The sequence below is a fragment of the Anas platyrhynchos genome, chromosome 2, assembly GCF_047663525.1.
Source record: "Anas platyrhynchos isolate ZD024472 breed Pekin duck chromosome 2, IASCAAS_PekinDuck_T2T, whole genome shotgun sequence".
Lineage (NCBI taxonomy): Eukaryota > Metazoa > Chordata > Aves > Anseriformes > Anatidae > Anas > Anas platyrhynchos.
This window is the reverse complement of record NC_092588.1, coordinates 28,560,678-28,579,237: the sequence shown is the minus strand read 5'-3', so window position 1 is coordinate 28,579,237 and position 18,560 is coordinate 28,560,678. Positions and strand designations below refer to the sequence as shown.

Here is an 18,560-nt window from a genome sequence, read left to right as displayed (position 1 = left end):
CCCTTTTATATTTTATTTTTAGCTAGTGATTTGACTTATCAATGAGAGGTTAATTCCTGAAACTTAAAAGTCAATGTCCAAAAATATCATTTGAAATTTTTGAGTCTCCATTATAACTATCTTGTAAGTTTTCTTGTCTAGCACAGAAAATATGGAACAGCTATTAAACTGCTGTTCTCTTAATAAACATTAATTATAAGACAGCAGGTGATTAATCATTGGTAATGAGCTATAGATGACTTTTAATGGTCAGCTAATAGTGTCATGGGCCTTTAATACTGAAAATAATTAAAACTAATAACAGATTGTATGGTGAATATGCATGATAAAAATGTGCTTATATTAGAAAAAGCAGCACCCAAATACAGAAGGAATATTTTACCCTGTTACCATGGCACTTTAGCACAGTGGTTAGGGCATTCACAAGTGGTGAAGATCTGCATTGTCCCAGTTTTAAGGACCATTTGAAACAGGGGTTGGATTGGGGTTACAATTTACCACTGTTGGTTTTCCTATCAAGGTTAAAATCCTAACAGGCATACTGCAATTATTCTCCCTTGTTGCTTTTTCTGGCAGAAGAAATTTTTAATTATAGCAGAGAGAGTGAATCCCTAATGGAAAAGAAACTTTCTCTGACATCTTTCTGTTTTTGGAACAACCTATAGATGATTACTAGGGAACTCTTTTGAAAACAGAGATGTGATTTGAAATCTCTCTCTGGGTGCAAAGAAAATGTAACCCTGGCCTTTTCCTTCCTAGATGGCACTAAGATGGCTTTGATAGGTTTTGAATTTTCTGGTGGAAAAGGGCAACAAATCATTAACAGAAACAGAGTTATGGTCCCCAAAAAGGTTTCAAGGCTATTCATATTGAGAAATATTTTGGATCTTTGTATTGCTCAGAATGAAAGGTTTTCTCTACACTCATATCCTGTTGCCTCACTTCAACACCTTAGTTGCTGACTGCTTTGAGCCACTCTCCCCACATGTTCTGTGGTAGCCTGAAGATTTGCCAATACTGGTCAGTTCTTCCTAGTCTGACAGGCACATAGAACAGCATGGTTTACGTCTATAGGGCTAAACTTTCTCCTGAAACAGGTCTAAGCTTTCCCCTCAAACAAGCCTTATCCATAGTGACTTGTTCCTTGAAAACGTTATCTTCCAGACGCTGTTTGGTATTGTTCTGAAAATACTAGCTGGTCCAAGCCAAAACCATGGCATGTATGCTAGTATTGGAATAGTAGTTATACGACAGGGCTTGAACCCATGTCCTTTCACTCTCTGAGTGAACAAAATTGCTGTTATAGTCTTTGGTGTCTGTTTTATGGATTAACATTACAGAGCCTCGAACCAGGGCCTGCAGGTTAGGCCTTGTTATGCTGTTGTTAAAACAGTTTTTTTTTCAAGGAGCATCTTGAGCATCTTCACCACTAGTTGCCAAATTAATAATTAACGATTCTACCATATAGAAAAACAATTTGCTGAAGGTAAGAAAATAAGGACAATTTGGAGAATAAATTGCTGGGATTTATTTATTTATTTTTAACACAGCAGCCATTCATGAGTTTTTATATGTCAAAAGTAAAAGAATATGTAGAATATGTTTATCAAAGTGGGAACAGATGTGAATTCAATCTTTATGTGGTCTTGATTTTGAGATAATTTGCTTACTTTACACCATCTTATTCTATGTTTTCAGCACCTATTAACATGTTATGTCACCATGCCAAGTATAAAGTCCTGATCAGTCAAATGTTTACACAGATGAGCAGCTTTAAAAATGCTAGGAACCACAATTAAGACAATGTGAATGCCCATGTGAATAGCTGCTTGAATTTGTAAGCTTTTCTGAGAACTCACACTAGACTACAAGGTCTTTGCAGGTGATACAGTAACAGTGAAACTTGTAGGTTTTATTCTAGAACCAGAACTGTTCTATTCACATCACTGGAGCTATTTCCACATTGCAGTAATGTGAACAGAAAGGGCATAGTGTTGGGCATTTTTCCGGCTGCTATACAAACAGATAATGTAATGGCTTTTTAATAAAAACTCAGCCATCTAGTCTAATTAAGCAATCACACAGAACACTGCAGAATTAATAATATTGATTTTTACTACTTCTTCATTTGCTTTTTAGATTAGCAAAAGATTCTTAGTAATTGTAAATGAGCAAGATTCAAAGGTCATAGAAAACAGGCAAAGTAGGGAAAGAGAACAAAGCAGAAATGCAGGGAAGAAGAAGGAGAAGTTGATATTAAGAAAGATATGAAAGAAGATCAGGTAAGGAAACTGAGAAGTAAAGGAAGAACATAAGATCAGGAAAGGTAAGAAGTAGAAAATATAGATCTCTAAGAATTATCTTCAAGTTGTCTTAGATTGCATTTTGTATTATAAAAGAAAAAAACAAATCAGTGGATTATTTATACATCGCTAGAATGAAACTAAAAATAAAAGGCAAATGTGAAATATACTTTTTTTTATATCACCACTATTTAAGTGACAGAATACGTATAGCTGATTGCCTTAACATAAAATAATGAAATAATAATATTATGAAATAATATTATTTCATTATGAAAATAATGGAATAATAATATGCCTTGACAATGACCTTAGCCCTTTCAATAGCAAAAAATATATTTTTTGTTTTAAACTAAAAATGTACATAAAAGATAAAAATCACTCTTAATATTGCCTTGGCAAAAGTGCTTTAGTGCTTTTTTCAGGCTCATGATCTAGCATTATGACATGTTTTTTATTATTATTATTTTTCCCCTTGGGCAGGGGGTAGAGGGGCTGGTTAAAAATGATTCCTTACAAGGACAGCTGGGTCATTTGAAACTTTCTAAAAATGATGGTGTTTTGGATGAGAGCTCACATGAGCTTGCTGCCAGATTTCAGATGAGACATTAAACCAACCTTCTGACTGCTTGTAGTCATTAAAGAGCAGAAGATATTTTTTGGAAGAGCAACACTGTAGAGTACCTATTGTGCTGGCCAAATTCCAATGTGGAAAATTAGATTCTGCCTACTGATGATTGCCTCTTCTATTTCAAAAGACAAGTCCTGCTTTCCACATACTGTCCTAGATATTACTTATGAGTATGACCTGGAACATAGTGCTTAATCCATCAATGCTTATCTACCTTGCTGAATTGTCACCCTGATCCATTTATTAACTTTGTTAAAGAAGCAAGTGTCCCATTTTTAATCAGTGGGATAGCAATTTAACTTCTGTATAAAACACAGGTAACATTAAATGTAACATTCAGATCACAACTTCAGAAGCTAATAATTCAGGAAACTGACATGTTAGGTTTCTTTTATTAATAATATCTCTGTGTCAATATGCTTGTATATTGTGAAGCTCATGTAAGCACACAGGTATGATTCCCTTCCTTGAAACATTTGAGTTCTAGTACAGTTTTTGACACCCACAAAAAAAAACTTCTGATCTGAACTTCAGGTATACAATTAACATTATTTTTATTAACATAATAATAATTTATAAAGAGAAAGGAAGAAAATTTTAAAAGCTTAAAATACTTAATTGGGTTTGGGCCAACACTAAAGCTGAAACAGATTTAGATTAATGTTGAACCTTTCCTCAAATACTTCAGTTGCAAAGGCAAGTGATTACAACTTGTTTAAGTCTTTTTAAAGACAGACATATTGAAATAAAACCTAAGTCCTTTCAAGTGAAACAAGGTGAATGTTGGTAGAAAGGATCGTGCATATGTGTAAGACAATCTTGCAACATAGGGCTCCAGAAATCCCAGAATTTGAAAGGCAGCAGCTACAGTGGTTGAGATCCTGCAAACTGAGATCCTGCAGAAAGAAAGGCAATGTACAGCAAGATCATTTTCATTGTTTTAGTGATAGGACTCCAATTAGGACAGCATTTTTTTTCTGGTGGTGGTGGTGGTGGTTTTTGTTCCTTGCTTCTTTTTTTTTGTTGTTTTGTTTTTGTTTTGTCTTGTAATTACATGTAACATCATTAAAAAGATTAAGCGCTGTGATAAATTCTGCATTTTTGCTTATCTTAAAATAATAACTGTAAATGTTTTCAGATAAACAGATAATTTTAAATCCTGTCATCCACTTCATGTGTTAGGATTTCTTTAAGGGTTCAAATCAGTCAGATCCTGTTTCATGTTCAGGCATGTAATTTTTCCAATAGAAAAAGATATAATGCTTCCATAGCAACACATGAAATACATCAGGTTCAAGCTAAAACTTGCCCTAAGAGCTACTGGTATAACTTAACAGGAAATTCATTTATTATTAAGACAAAATGGTTTTATTTATTCTATATATAAAAAAAAAAAAAAAGTATGTCTGGCATTTCTTATTAATGGTTAAGTAAAATTACTCTTTACATCAGTAAAGCTGGAACACCTCCCTTCCCCCCCCCCCCCCATGTATTGTACAAAATCTATTAGTAGATTTAATAGCTGTACAAGTGTATCTTAATGAATCTTAGGATGGTATAGCATTCCTTGTAATTGCTGACAACTATGTTGCTTTAGGTTTAAGATCATGCACGCTTATCAGAGATGCCATTGACTTGTACTTGTTCTGTTTATTGATTGCTTAATTAGTTTCCAAGATAGCTAATCAGGGACAGATGCAAGTATTTAAGCATCTCTTGCTGTGTCTTACTCTGAGCACAAAATTGTGGAGCAGATGTGTGATTTCAACAAATAAATTAGCCCCAGTGCAGTGAGATAGTTTGAATTGTGGTATAGGATACAATGTTGATACAGCAATGCTCTTTATACTATGAAATGAATTTGGGGGAAGCTGGTATGCTGAATCATGTACTGAAATGTAAGGATAGATTTCTTGGTTTTCCAAATGATCGTGTAAAGATGACCTTTCTTCTTTTTCCTTCTATGTTATTGGTTGTTAAATGTAGCTTTTAACAGTCAGAGTAGAAAGGTTTTTGATAACAATGACAACATCCAGGTCTTTCTGTCATAGAAATAAAATAAACTGAAAGTTTTTTAGTAGAGAATCACATCACATTTACACATCATTGGTAAATAATTAATGGTAAATAATTACTGGTAAATAAATAAAATCTGGGTAAATATTGGACTGTGGTGGGTGGTATCTGTCTCAGAAAGTTAAAAACTCAGTTTAAGCTAACAGTGTCTTGTTTAGACAAAAGCAAGATGCAGTGTTTAAATTCATCTCTTTTAAAGTGGCATTGAGTGTTTATCTTGAACAAAATTAAAGAAAACATTGATAAGGAAAACAATTTGAAATAGAAAAATCCAAACGTTTTGGACTGAAAAATGTTATGCTCCATTTGTAGATTTTCTGAAAGACTGTACTCCTTAATGAATAGTTCAGCAAAACTGATGCAAATTCACATCTTTTGGCTTATTGTATCTACATGATTAAAACAAAGCATTTAGTGTGAAAAGCAGCATATAAATCTACTATACATGGTGCTGATACCGTATATAAGAATTATCTGACTGTCTAAGTATGGAGCTAAAGGTAGGCATTCTATATTTATAATTAGGTATTACTAACTCTTATTTCTCATGACTTTAAAATAACAGCAAAACCCACCTAAATATATATATATATATATACACAGTTTAATCCTTATAATAGAAATAAAGGAGACCTATTCATAAAACAGTTTTTCTCAGGTTTTAATGAAGTATCATTAATGAAGATGCTAATACCCGAGAGAACATCCACAAGCATTCACAAAGAATTTGTGCTTTCCAGTGACCTCTGAAACTTTTGACAGTGGTTCAATGTACTTCTAACAGTTATTTTTTGAACAGCACTGCGTGTTTTTCAGGTCAGCATTGAGCTGACAGGTTTCAATACACATTTTCTAGCCCCTTGACCATATAGGCTGAATAGTTCAGTACTCAGAAGTATGCCTTTATTATCTGAGAAACCTCTCTACAGGAAGGAGAGATTCACAGAGCAAGCAATCTCACAGGTAAACTCAAAGGATATTGAACCAAGAGTGAGCTTTAATAAAAGTAAGTAGGGAAGAAAAGTGAAAAAATTAAAGAAGCAACAAATATTAATTTCTAAAAAAAACTTTCTTAAATGATTTGTCATTTGTGAAGCTTTGGAAGAAAGAATGTCATAACTATTTTCAAAAAATCAATACATTAATTTTATTATCAACAGATGTATCAATTGATTAACTTAAACAGATATGTAAACATCTAATTCTGCTCTAACGCAATGTTTGCAAGGTTAACTATGTACTGCTAAGTAATAGTTCATTACTACTGAAACATCAATTCACATATCACCTTTTCAGAAATACCTCAACTTAGTGTGTGAAAGATACTCTGCCCACTGTTTCTCAATCAACAGTATTTTACCTGGAATTCTGAAATCATTAATAAGATAATATCAGGACAATTCATGATTTTAAACTCTTTAAATAAGGTAGCAACACTTTATTGTCTTGAGTCTTACTTGGACTTGAAGTGTTTTCTGTTCCTGAAACCACTAAGGATTCATGTTGTATAATGAAGGTTCGTGAGTATGATAAAAAATTAACCACCCAAATATTTATGTTAAAGAACTTAAAAAAAAAAAAAAAAAAAAGGCTAAATACTGTATATGGACTTCTTTTTTTTTTTGTCACAAAACTTGGGGTTATTTTATTATTTCAAACCAGATTTCAGATGAAAGTTCTATTAGACTGAATTTAGCATCTCTTAGAATAGAAACGTTTGGCCATTTCAATTTGTCCAATGAAACACCAATCCAATGTCCAATGAAGACAAGATTCAGACAAGATTCTTCCAAGATAATATCCGCATCTGTTTCTACTTTAATATTTCTACTTTAGTATAAGCAGGTATAATAATTCCATAAATATTGTGCAAATACATTCAAATAAAGATAACTGAATGTGACGTATGTAGCAAAACCAACCTCAGGAAATGTTTCTATTACACTGTTGTGTTTTTTTTTTAGATATTTATTTTTTTCTCTTTCCTTTTTTTTTTTTTTTGGTATATTTTAATGTAAAAATATAATGCAATAATATAAAACAATAACAACAACAAAACAGAATAACAGAATAGCTGGGATCAGAAAACTGGAAGACTGTAAGATTTACTTGACGTTATTGGAGTCACTTGCACAGCAAGATCTTGTAGTAGTTTGGAGACATGTAATATAACAGTCAGTGCAGTATCATATAATCCTCTTGCAAACCCTAACTACACATCAAAGGAGTAAAAATGACTTGTGATAGTCATTTGTTCTCTTCAGTACACATTGCATTCGAATTATCATTTACTGTCAGCACCAAGAGATTTCACAACACAGTAAGAGATTACATATTAACATCAGACTCTTCAGAAAACATTGGAACTAAAGGATGAGTTTTATAAGTCTTCTTGTAGTCAGCACCAGGTTCTGACTCTTAATAAAACAAGCCTAGAGAAAAGGGGAGTTTAGATAAATTCAAAACAATTCCTGGGATGTGGGTGAACATTTGATCATATTATTGCTACAGTTCAATAACTATTTTCTAGAAAGACATCTAACCAACACATTGATTTTCAAAAATAACCTGCTATACACTTCATTTCTTGATGCAATGAGATCATGCACTAAGCCATGTTCTGAAAAGTTGAAAAATAGAATATTTACCAACATTATTAAAATTCTCATCTAAGGTGCTCAATGTTATCTGAAGGTGTGTGTGATTAGTTCCCTTAACTTAACTGAAAGTCTTCAAAACACCAGCTTAAAATAAGCAAAAAAAGGCTACTTCTTAAACCTCCAACATTTAATTCTAGACAGCCTAAACCTCACATAATCTTAAACTAATAACAAAACCTTTTTTTCTATTTTTTTCTCTCTCTCTTTTTTTTTTTTTTTCTTTCAACCTTGAAACAATTACACTTCTAAAATGAGGACAGATATTTGAGAAGTCAATGACTTTCTGCTGTCACTACTGTCAGTTGAGAAGCACACAGAGGCAACAGTAGCATGAGTACTTCAGCATTAGGTGGGAACAGCCAAGAACAAACAGTTCCTGGAGACTCCAGTGCACAAGCAGCAGCAGAGTAACATTATCTCCCTCCATTTGGCAAGGGCATTTCAAAGATGATATTCAGAATCCTTGGAAATGTCAGGATTATCAATTTCCAACACTGTGAGCCCACACTTTAACAAAAATCTTGTGTTGCACAATTTAATTTCAAATATACTCATTTTTTTCTTTTTCAAATCTACCCCATGTAGTAGATACATGCATAAGTTAGATAGCTTTGCAAGAAGGATTAATAGTAATTCCACAGACCCTGGTAAATCACACAATCTTTTATTTAAGGTGAAAATAACACACTGAAAGCAGATGACATACAGATTTATTAAACTCAGGCAAAATTATTTACTTTATGACTAAACAACTGAATAATACTCTTCTAACTCCTAAACTGATAATTATGGTTTTTAAATCTTCAATTTTTATTTCTTTATTTATTTTTGCAATGAGATTTGTATTTGCAATTTGAGCCTGTTTACAAAGATTTGAGACAGGAAGAGTAGAATGAAAAAGGAGGGAAAATAGAATTATAAGAACTACTTTGTAATAAGGTTTCCATAAAACATATTTTATTTTTCTACAGTGGTGTGGATAACTAGATATCTACTTTGGGTCTGATGAAGCAGAAATTGAATTGAAGCAGGCCAAATCCACGTTTTCTGTCTAAATGTAAAATCCTGCTCACTTACTGAAGTATTGTTTGTTTGTTTTTTTCTCCTTTGTGCACACATATCACATATACATGTAGCTGAACACATTTCCAGAGTCATGACTGTAATTGTTCAAGCTTCAGTAATGACATAGTCTTTACCTTCAGAAAGAGAAAAAATTACAACTTGCTCACGTAGTCAAATGTCTCTTAATGATCTAATATGATTTCAGGTGTTGCTTGCCAGGTGAGAGAAGAACACTGAAGTGTAAAATGATCTCATTCACCTCTCCAATCTGATCAAGAAATACAGAGAAAGCAGAAGCAGCACTTGGTGTACAGGTAGTCCTAAGTCTGTTCCAGTCTGAATTCAGGTCTGCTCAGCAGCGTTTGTTCAGAGGACTCTGCAACACTTAGGTAATGCTGCTTAAGCAGCATTAATTTTGGCCCATTTGCCATGCACTGAACTGCCCTAAATATGATGCTGCAGAGAGAAACTGATTTTTGGCTGTTAAAATGCTGTCTTCCATTGTGCTGAGAATGCTCAACTGAATACCCATGGAGATGCTTCTAAGGTCGATTAAGAGGAAGCAGCATGGAGTCTGCAGTTGTATCAAAGACACTGTATCAGATCAGTGCTACATAGCAAATTATCACAGTCTTAAATGGTGAGGAAAGAACAGCGTGAATATGGGAAACTGATATAATTAATGTTTCCACTTTAATAGATATCATTTTGAGAATTTTAGTTTCACAGTATGTAAGCAGCTTAAAGATATATTTCTGCTGCATTCTTAGTCTTGACTTTTAGACAAGTATTTGCTGAGTCAAACCTATAGTGTAGACCAGTAGACTGGTAGTGTCACATAAACTATAAACTTGCCAAACTAATTCATGCATTTGATACTTTTTACCTATCAGAGAACTATTTTTCCCTCTGGATTATACTTACTAATTTTTGAAAACAAGTCTTGTTTGTTTCCACATAGTCCATTTAACAACTAAGTTTCTTTAAAACGTCTTTTATTTTTAAGAAAAACAACATAAAGATATCTTATCTCAGATAGCATAAGACTATCTCAGGGGACAGGAGGCTGGAGAACAGCCCTGCAGAAAGGTATCCTGGTATTTTGGTTGACAGCGAGTTAAATATGAGTCAGCAACATGCCCTGGAAACCAGAAGGGCCAACCATATCATGGGGTGCCTCAGGCCCAGCACTGCCAAACACTTGAAGGAAGGGATTGTCCTGCTCTGTTCTGCGCTGGTGCAGCCTCACCTCAATCACTGTGTGCAGTGTTGGCTGCAATGATAACAAGGACATAAAACTATTAGAGAATGCCCAAAAGAGGTCTACAAATATGTCAAAGGGTCTAGAGGGGAAAACATATGCAGAATGGCTGAGGTCCCTTATTTTTTCAGCTCAGAGCAGAGGAGGCTGAGGGAAGGCCTCATCGCAGCCTGCAGCTTCCTCATGAGAGAAGTGGAGAGGGCAGCACTGAGCTCTGCTTTCTGGAGACAGTTACAGGAGCCAAGGGAATGCATGGAACTGCGACAGGGCGATTGAGGCTGGATATTAGGAAAATGTTCTTCACTGAGAAGGTGGTCAAGCAGTGGAACAGGCTCCTCAAGGAAGCAGTCACAGTACCACACCTGCTGGAGTTCAAGAAACATTTAGACAATGCTCTAAGACACATGGCCTGATTATGGGCTGGTCCTGTGCAGACCCAGGAGTTGGACTCGATGGTCCTTGATGATCTGAGGTTTAACAAAAGCAACTGGGAAGGAACAACCACATGTATCAGTACAGGCTGGGAGATGACCTGCTGGAGAGGAGCTTTGCAGAGAAGGACCTGGGGGTGCTGGTGGACAACAGGTCGATCATGAGCCAGCAGTGTGTCCTGGTGGCCCAGAGGGCCAATGGCATCCTGGCATGCATTAAAAGGAGAGCAGCCAGCAGGTCAAGGGAGGTGACCCTCACCCTCTACTCTGCCCTGGTCAGACCTCACCTGGAGTACTGTGTCCAGTTCTGGGCTCCCCGGTACAAAAAAAGACAGGAATCTCCTGGAAAGGGTCCAGCAGAGGGCAACAAAGATGATAAGGGGCCTGATGCATCTTCTCTATGAGGAAAGACTGAAAGACCTGGGTCTGTTCAGCCTTGAGAAGAGAAGACTGAGAGGGGATCTTATCAATGTTTATAAATACCTGAAGTGTGAGAGTCAAAGGGATATGGCCAACCTCTTTTCAGTGGTTTGTGGGGACAGGACAAGGGGCAAAGGCCATAAAATGGATCACAGGAAGTTCTGCACCAACATGTGAAAGAACTTCTTCACATTGAGGGTGACGGAGCCCTGGAACAGGCTGCCCAGGGAGGCTGTGGAGTCTCCTCTGGAAATATTCAAGACCTATCTGGATGCCTACCTGGGCAACCTGCTCTAAGGAACCTGGTTTGGCAGGGAGGTTGGACCCAATCATCTCTGGAGGTCCCTTCTAACCCCTACAATTCTGTGATCCTTGTGGGTCCCTTCCAATTCAGGATACTCTATAATTCTATGATTCTTTAAAGTTCATAAAGAAATTCCTTTCCTATTGTCTGATTATGGAAGCAATTACCCATCATGTTTCAGGCAGTTCTGCCTGAACTCCTTTCAAGGGAGGAATTTTAATTCTACGCTATGATGAGACATCTGTGAGTTGTGTTGCTTCTAGAATCTGAAAAAGTTTCATGAGTGTTTGCATGGGACCACGGCAACACCATGATAACACAGCAGCTATTGTTTGGTATTTACTTTCTAGTCACATCCAAAAACTTGCATGCTTTTGAAGCCACATCTCTCCCCTGGGCTTTACAAGTAGCTGAGGTACACAGCAGTATTTGGGTTGACACTTCATTGATACAAATGACTACGAAGTGATGGAAAACAATCCTAACTTGAGGTTTGCAGTATTTAAAAATGTATCCCCATTTTATGTCTATGCCAGGGAGCATCAAGAGACCAGATGGTCCATTGAAGAGGACTGCCCTGGAGCTTCAGGGCATTACCCTCCCTGATGAAGGCACAGCCCCACAGCATCACGGCAGAGTGGTGAAGGACAGGGTCCATCAGCAGCCCCAGGCATGGCAAGGTCATGAGTCAAGTCCAGCGTGAGACCACGGAGTCCCTTTGGGGGCAGTACAAATAAGGAGTGGAGACAGACCTACCTACAGCTTGGGTGCAAAGTCTGTGCAGGAAGCCCACAAGTTAGCAGTATACAGGTCTCATGGACACCTATAGTATAACTCAGGACAGGTCTTCAGGACAGGTCTGAGTGGCCAGGAATGAGCCTAAATTAAACCCCTATGTTCACAAGAAGAGGTGGTGGGTATAGAAGTATATGCTACATTTGTGTAACATTCAGATTTATCAATGATCTGAAAGAATTTTCATTAAACTAATCCTTCTTGTAATAGTGCCTGCTGTTTATGGTCAGAAATATTTACTGAACACTAACACAATACATATATCTTTTTCTCTATTTTTTTCCTCCTATCCCATTTTAAAAAATCTACTGACTTTCACTTTTCCTCTTGCTAGCTGACAGTTGTATTGCAGGTATATAATTTTAAAGAAAATTTCCAGTATTTTGAAATATATTTGTTGATGTTATAAAGACCAGAAGAGGGGAGACATGAATCAATGGCTAAATATTTGCTTGTCTTTTTAAAGCATCTTTTTCAAGCCTATCAGAATCTTAGCCAAAAGAAAAACCCTGGCAATAAGAGGTATGATATACATAATAAATAAATAAAATAAAAACAAAAACCAGATAGTTAAGTACACCATCATTGTTTGTTTATGCAGACAGCAAGAGCCTACTAGAAGTGTAAGCCTAAATCCTATTCAGTAAAAGCAAGTTCCACCTTCCACTGACTTTAGTAGATACTGTTCATGGCAGCATAATCTAAACAAATAGAGAAAAGCCTGTTTGCAAAGAGATGTTTTGATATAGAGGGTCCAATTAATCCTTAGATGAGAACTAAAAATTAACTTATGTGTTGCAGCCATTTCAGTTGGATTTTTTTATTAGATATAAATAATCTTATTTTTTTCCCCTGAACCATGTTTTCAAGGGCTCTTCTTATGCTGTCATGCAGTTTTAATACACAATGAGCAATCATTACAGCAACATTAATCTGGCAGACATTATACTTCAAATAATTGCTGCCTGCCTTAATTCCTGGTTTGTCCTTTTGTAAGCATTAATTATATATGTCAACAACAATCAGTTTAGAGTAAGATAATTGCAGGTTAAAGATTGCAGGTTTAGAACCTTAAAAAAGGTTATTCTTAGCAAATATGTACTTGAAAGATAACGTCTTCATAGTATTAGTATTTTATTTACTTCAAGAGCTTCATGAATTTGTTGGAGGCCCCTTAGCTTAGACACATCAATAAAATGGGTAATCCATTATAATAATGTGGGGATTTTTGGTTGGTTGGTTGGTTGGTTGATTTTTTTTTTATATATATATATTTTTAATGTATTTATCACACCAGCTAACATGCATTTATTTGTTGATGGTTTTGGACAAATGTATAGGTATTTACAGATATTTATTTCATTCCAGCATGTTTAAAGAACTGCTCAATAATATAGCTTTTTGAAGATAGTCCTTAAAATTTTTGCCAATTGCAATAGTTTTGATAAAATTTATAGTGTCAATATAATTGTTCATCTATTTAATTATCTCAGCCTTCTGTTTCCTTGTGGATCCAGTGTATTTGTCATGATCAGAGAATCACAAAATAACAGAAGGGATGGGATTGGAAGGGACCAAGCCCCTGCCAAGCAGGATCACCTAGAGCACATTGTGCAGGATGGCATCCAGGAGGGTTCTGAGTATCTCCGCAGAAGGAGACTCCACAACCTCCCTGGGCAACCTGTTCTTTCATCCTCCAAGTGTCCCCTCATATGGAGCTGGAACTTCCTGTGCTGAATTTAGTTTGTGCCTATTGCCTCTCAGCACAATTGAAGAGACTTGCTCCATCCTCTTGACATCCTCCCTTCAGGTATTTATACACATTAATTAGGTCTCCCCTCAGTCTTTTTTCCAAGCTAAACAGGCCCGGTTCTCTCAGCCTGTCCTCATATGACAGGTGCTCCAGTCCTCTAATCATCTTAGTAGCCCTCTGAACTTGCTCCAGTAGTGCTATGTCCCTCTTGTACTGGGGAGCCCAGAACTCGATCTGCTAGCATTCCCTTGATCACAAATTTGATTTGACTTACTCTTTTTAGATCCTTTTTGTTTTCATTTACTGTATTTATATCATATGACGTCTATTTTCATCATCCATAACTCATACAAACATTGTTAAAAACCTGAAATGGAGGTGAATGTTTTGGTACAGCATTTTTTGCAGGTAGAAAGCTACTCCTAATATCCAATACCTTTGCAAATTAAAAATCTTATTTTGTGGGCATGAAGAAGAACTGATCTGGTGTAAGAATAAATTTTTACATGCTGGAAGACTTCTTTCATGTCACCCCTTCATGTTCTTTATAGCAGACATTTCCAGTACCTTTCCAGTTTTTTTTTCCAGACATTTCCAGTGCCTTCAGTTTTTCCTCACAGGTCATGTTTTATAAATATATGTTTTTATCTATACTTATAATTCCACATACCTCTGGTTAGTATTAATCTCTCAGATCTCTTCAAATTGTCTTTAGGCATAATGGTACCCATGCTTTGGCTGAGGCTTTATCAACATCTATCAGAATAACTTAACATCTCTGTGATCCTCATAAAGCATTTCCCTTTAAACTTGTCAAAGTGAATTGGTTTCTCTTGAAACAATAGCATGTTGTTATTGTTTGACCAATATGAAGTTTTGGAGACAATACTACTCCTAGGTCATTTTATGCTGAATATTTTTCCCCAGATATTTTAACCTCTACTGCAGTTCTCTACAGCTGATCTTCTGTTCTTATTCAGTTATTTTTCAGTTCAGTCATTTGTACCACCTAGTACGACCTACAATCTTTATCAATAGATATATAACTAATATGCCAAAATAGAGGAAAACATGTAACTATTATTTCTCGGTATATTAAAAAAAAAAAAAAAAAAAAAAAAGAGAGAGACAAACTTTGCTTTAGACTCTGTTGAACAGAAGCTATAAACATCAAACTAACTAAATAATGACTTTGAAAAATGTGATTTTATTTCCAAGAATTCATTTTTTTTTTTCCATATACTGGATTCAAGCTAAAATTCCAAAGAGAAAACTTAATTTTCAGCCATAGTACCTTCAGAATTACAACTGGTGAGATTATGAGATACTGCTTTCAGCTTCTGGCTAAATATGTTGTACTTTACTGGTAGAGGTTTTATTTTTTATCATTTAGAGTGTACATAGATTTATTATTATTAATTAGACAGTTTTATTAAAATATTAACAACACATACTACACACAGAGGAATATAAATTGTTCATTGGTTCATCTGTACCCAGCCTTTCAGTTGTGGCAGCTGAAAAAGGCTGTTTGAACAACTTCTCATATGGTAGCTTAAAGCAAAATGTCTCATTCCGACAAAGCACTGAAGAACAGAATATTGATTAAGCTGAAATGGATAGCAGTCTTCTTATATGGGTAATGAATTTCTGCTTACAGTATATAAATATATAGAATATCATTGTTAAAACTTTAACAGTTTTAAAGTTTTGAAGATATTCTTAAAAAAGAGAAGAATTACTTTTTACCTATTCATATCATCTACTGATGCACTGCATTAATAAAACATCTAGCACTTTCAGAAAAGGTTGGTAATTAGTTGTCAGCACTTACCTACTAATGACAGCTGCAGAGGATATATTCTTAACTTATATTTTATTCAGGTACTAATGGTTGGAGTTAGAAGAATAATTAGCATATCAGGACATGATGATTCACACCGTTATTGATTTTGTTGCAACCAACTTCATGCTTCCATACAAAAACTGTCATAGTGATTATTTGTGGCTACTGGTATGCAACCCTTATATCAGATTTCTGTCTAGACAGTAACAACTTTTATAAAATATTTAGTAAGGGTGTCCATGACCCAGGAATTTTCTTGAAGCTTAGTTTTACTTGCTTATTTTCATTTTAAAATCTTTTAGCAATTAAAAATACAGTGAAATTTCCTGGTTTAGAGAACCTCTTTATGTATGTATGTATGTATGTATGTATGTATGTATTTATTTATTTATTTATTTTTCTGGAAGTTATGTTTTGTTTTGTTTTGTTTTTTTGTTTTTCTGAATGCTGTTTTAAATGTATAGAGCATATTATAGAACTGAAAAATTGTAATATATTGCTGTAATCAATCATAAGGAGGGTGCAGGATCTGGAGGGTGTTAAGTACGTTTCACATCAGCAGAAATTTATCTGGAACAAAAACACCTAAGTAAGACACTTTGGATACAAAAAAATATATATATTTTTTTTTTCTGATATATCTCATCCTTCAATTAGCTCTGGGGATTTCAGGGCCAGCCAGATTGACTTTCATATAAGAAATACTCATACAGAGGACATTGAAACCTGTCAAATTCTAAACAGACTGTGCTTTCAGAAAAGAAAAAAAAAAAAAAAAGTTATTCATATAGTTTACAAAATCCAGCAGAATAATCTTGCTGGAACTGGGAACTCAGGAATGTGATCACACTCACTCCAGGCTTCTGAGACTAACTAGCTCAACATAGCCTACCTCATGTAGAGCTCCAGCTAGGACCCAGTGGGAAAAAGGAAAAAGGAAGGTACATCTTGAGTTCTGAGGCAGCTGACTTGGCATCTAATATGGATGTTTTTCTACAAATCATTCCTTGGTATCATACCTACAACCATCTGTGTGTTGATATGTGGAACAGTTACACAGGAAGGTTATTATGTGCTCTTATCATGTAGGTATATTAGAAAATGTTTGTAAGCACTTGTTAAAATTCAAAGTACCATCTGAATCAATACCAGTGCCAGTGTGTTAGCATTTATGAGCATCTATATGTATGTGACTTACTTTGCATGTTTTCGGGGATATTTCAAATCAGTATTTACTATTTCAATTAGTAACCTTATGTGCATAGAAAAACATGCATTAGAGGGAACAAATATATTTGTTATTCATTGTTGATTATTTATCATTTGTCACTCTCATTTAGAAAAACAAAAACAAAAAAAAAACTTTTAATCAATCAATGAAGGCACAAACTGTGCTATGTGCCTAAAGCAACCAACTGCATAAGTTAATGACTAACAAAAAGCTGAAGTACACGACCCCATAGATTGAAATTTTTAATGTATTTATATTTTTATAATATTTTACTATAATAATATAAAGACCTCAAAGATTGTAAAATTTCATTTGGTTGCTAGGACCACAAAGAATGTGCAGTAACTAGGCCATGTTTTGTAATGCTTTATTGACAAAAGAAAGAGTATCAGTGCCAGATTTTTTTATTTATTTTTCCCAAGGTTGTTTGGTTTGGTTTGGTTCTATGTGGTTTGGTTTTATGTGTTTTAGTTTGATATGATGAATAATTAAATCAGCTTTACAATTTAGACTACAATCTTTCTAGGTAAAAAGTCAATTTCAAATCTGTAACAATCCATCTTTTTACAAGATTGTCTCTAGGTAAAGAAAGGTCCTCATAGTGAAGCATGAACGTGGAACCGTAGAAGATGAAGTTTCAGTTCAAATATTTTTTTTCTTTAATTCTCATAAATTTTGATTTCTAAAACATGTTACTTAAAAATATTGCATGCATACATTTTCATGCTTCCAATGAAGCATACATTTCCAAAATCAAGTTGGCTTACCTCACTCTTTAAGGCTGCAGTGACAGTGACACCTCATCTAAACTACCGTTGTACAGGCATGTTTAGGTGCATAGCTGCAGTGAATCTGAGGACCCCTGGCAGATGGAATCACGTGGGCAGTTCCAGATCCACAGATTACAGACATCTCTTTTCCAGGTTGAAAAAGTCCAGCTCCCACAGCATTTTCTATGGCCCTGAACCATGCCCTGTGCATGGGCTTGTTCCAGTTTGCTTGTAAGCCCCAAACAAGACACAGTACTCCAGATGCAACTTCACAAGCACAGAATAAAGGACAATAATCACAACCATTTACTTCCTCCGAACATCAGCATAAAGCAGGACCTTACTGACCTGATATACCTTCTGCAGCTTGGCCTCTGATGTCCTATTTAAGTCATTCCCAGCCCCCTGAAGACGTTAAAAACACAACAAAGATATTCTCTACCACATATCAAACATACTTTTATAAATACTAATCTTTCTCTTCAGAGCACTTGAGGCTCTCTCTTCCTCTGTGATCTACTAAAGACTAAAAGTCAATTTCTCTCCCTCAGCATCACTGAAGGTATAAATAAGTGCTCACAATGCTGTCCCACATACTCAAATGTGTGCATTTTATTTTTTCTGTTCTTTGCAATACATGTTTATTTATTTATTTATTTATTTATCAGCAAAGATAGCAAATAATAGTATTTGAGACACTATTAATTCCTTTTTTTGACTATTGCCACTGTATCTACAATGAACAAAATAAAACTGATACATTTTTAACTTACTTTCTTCAAAAAAGACATGAACTTGAAGATAAATAGTTCATAAAGCATTTAAAGTGAAGAAACTTTCCAAAGATTATCCATCTATGTAACTATTATACCTGGGTGTAGAATAAATCTTTGCCATTCTTTTTTCTGATATGATACTTGTCCAGAAGAAGAGTGAGGCTGTTTTATAACTTCTCAGTACATTGGATGAAAAGAAAGTATGACAGCAGAAAACATTTGATAAATTAAATTTGAC

General features: G+C 35.1%; 1 protein-coding gene across 9 annotated transcripts in view; it reads left to right on the top strand.

Moving 5' to 3' along the window:
- Positions 1 to 18,560, top strand: part of RALYL (RALY RNA binding protein like) — a 413,930-nt gene that overhangs the window by 64,618 nt on the left and 330,752 nt on the right. The gene's annotated exons all lie outside the window — the stretch shown is intronic.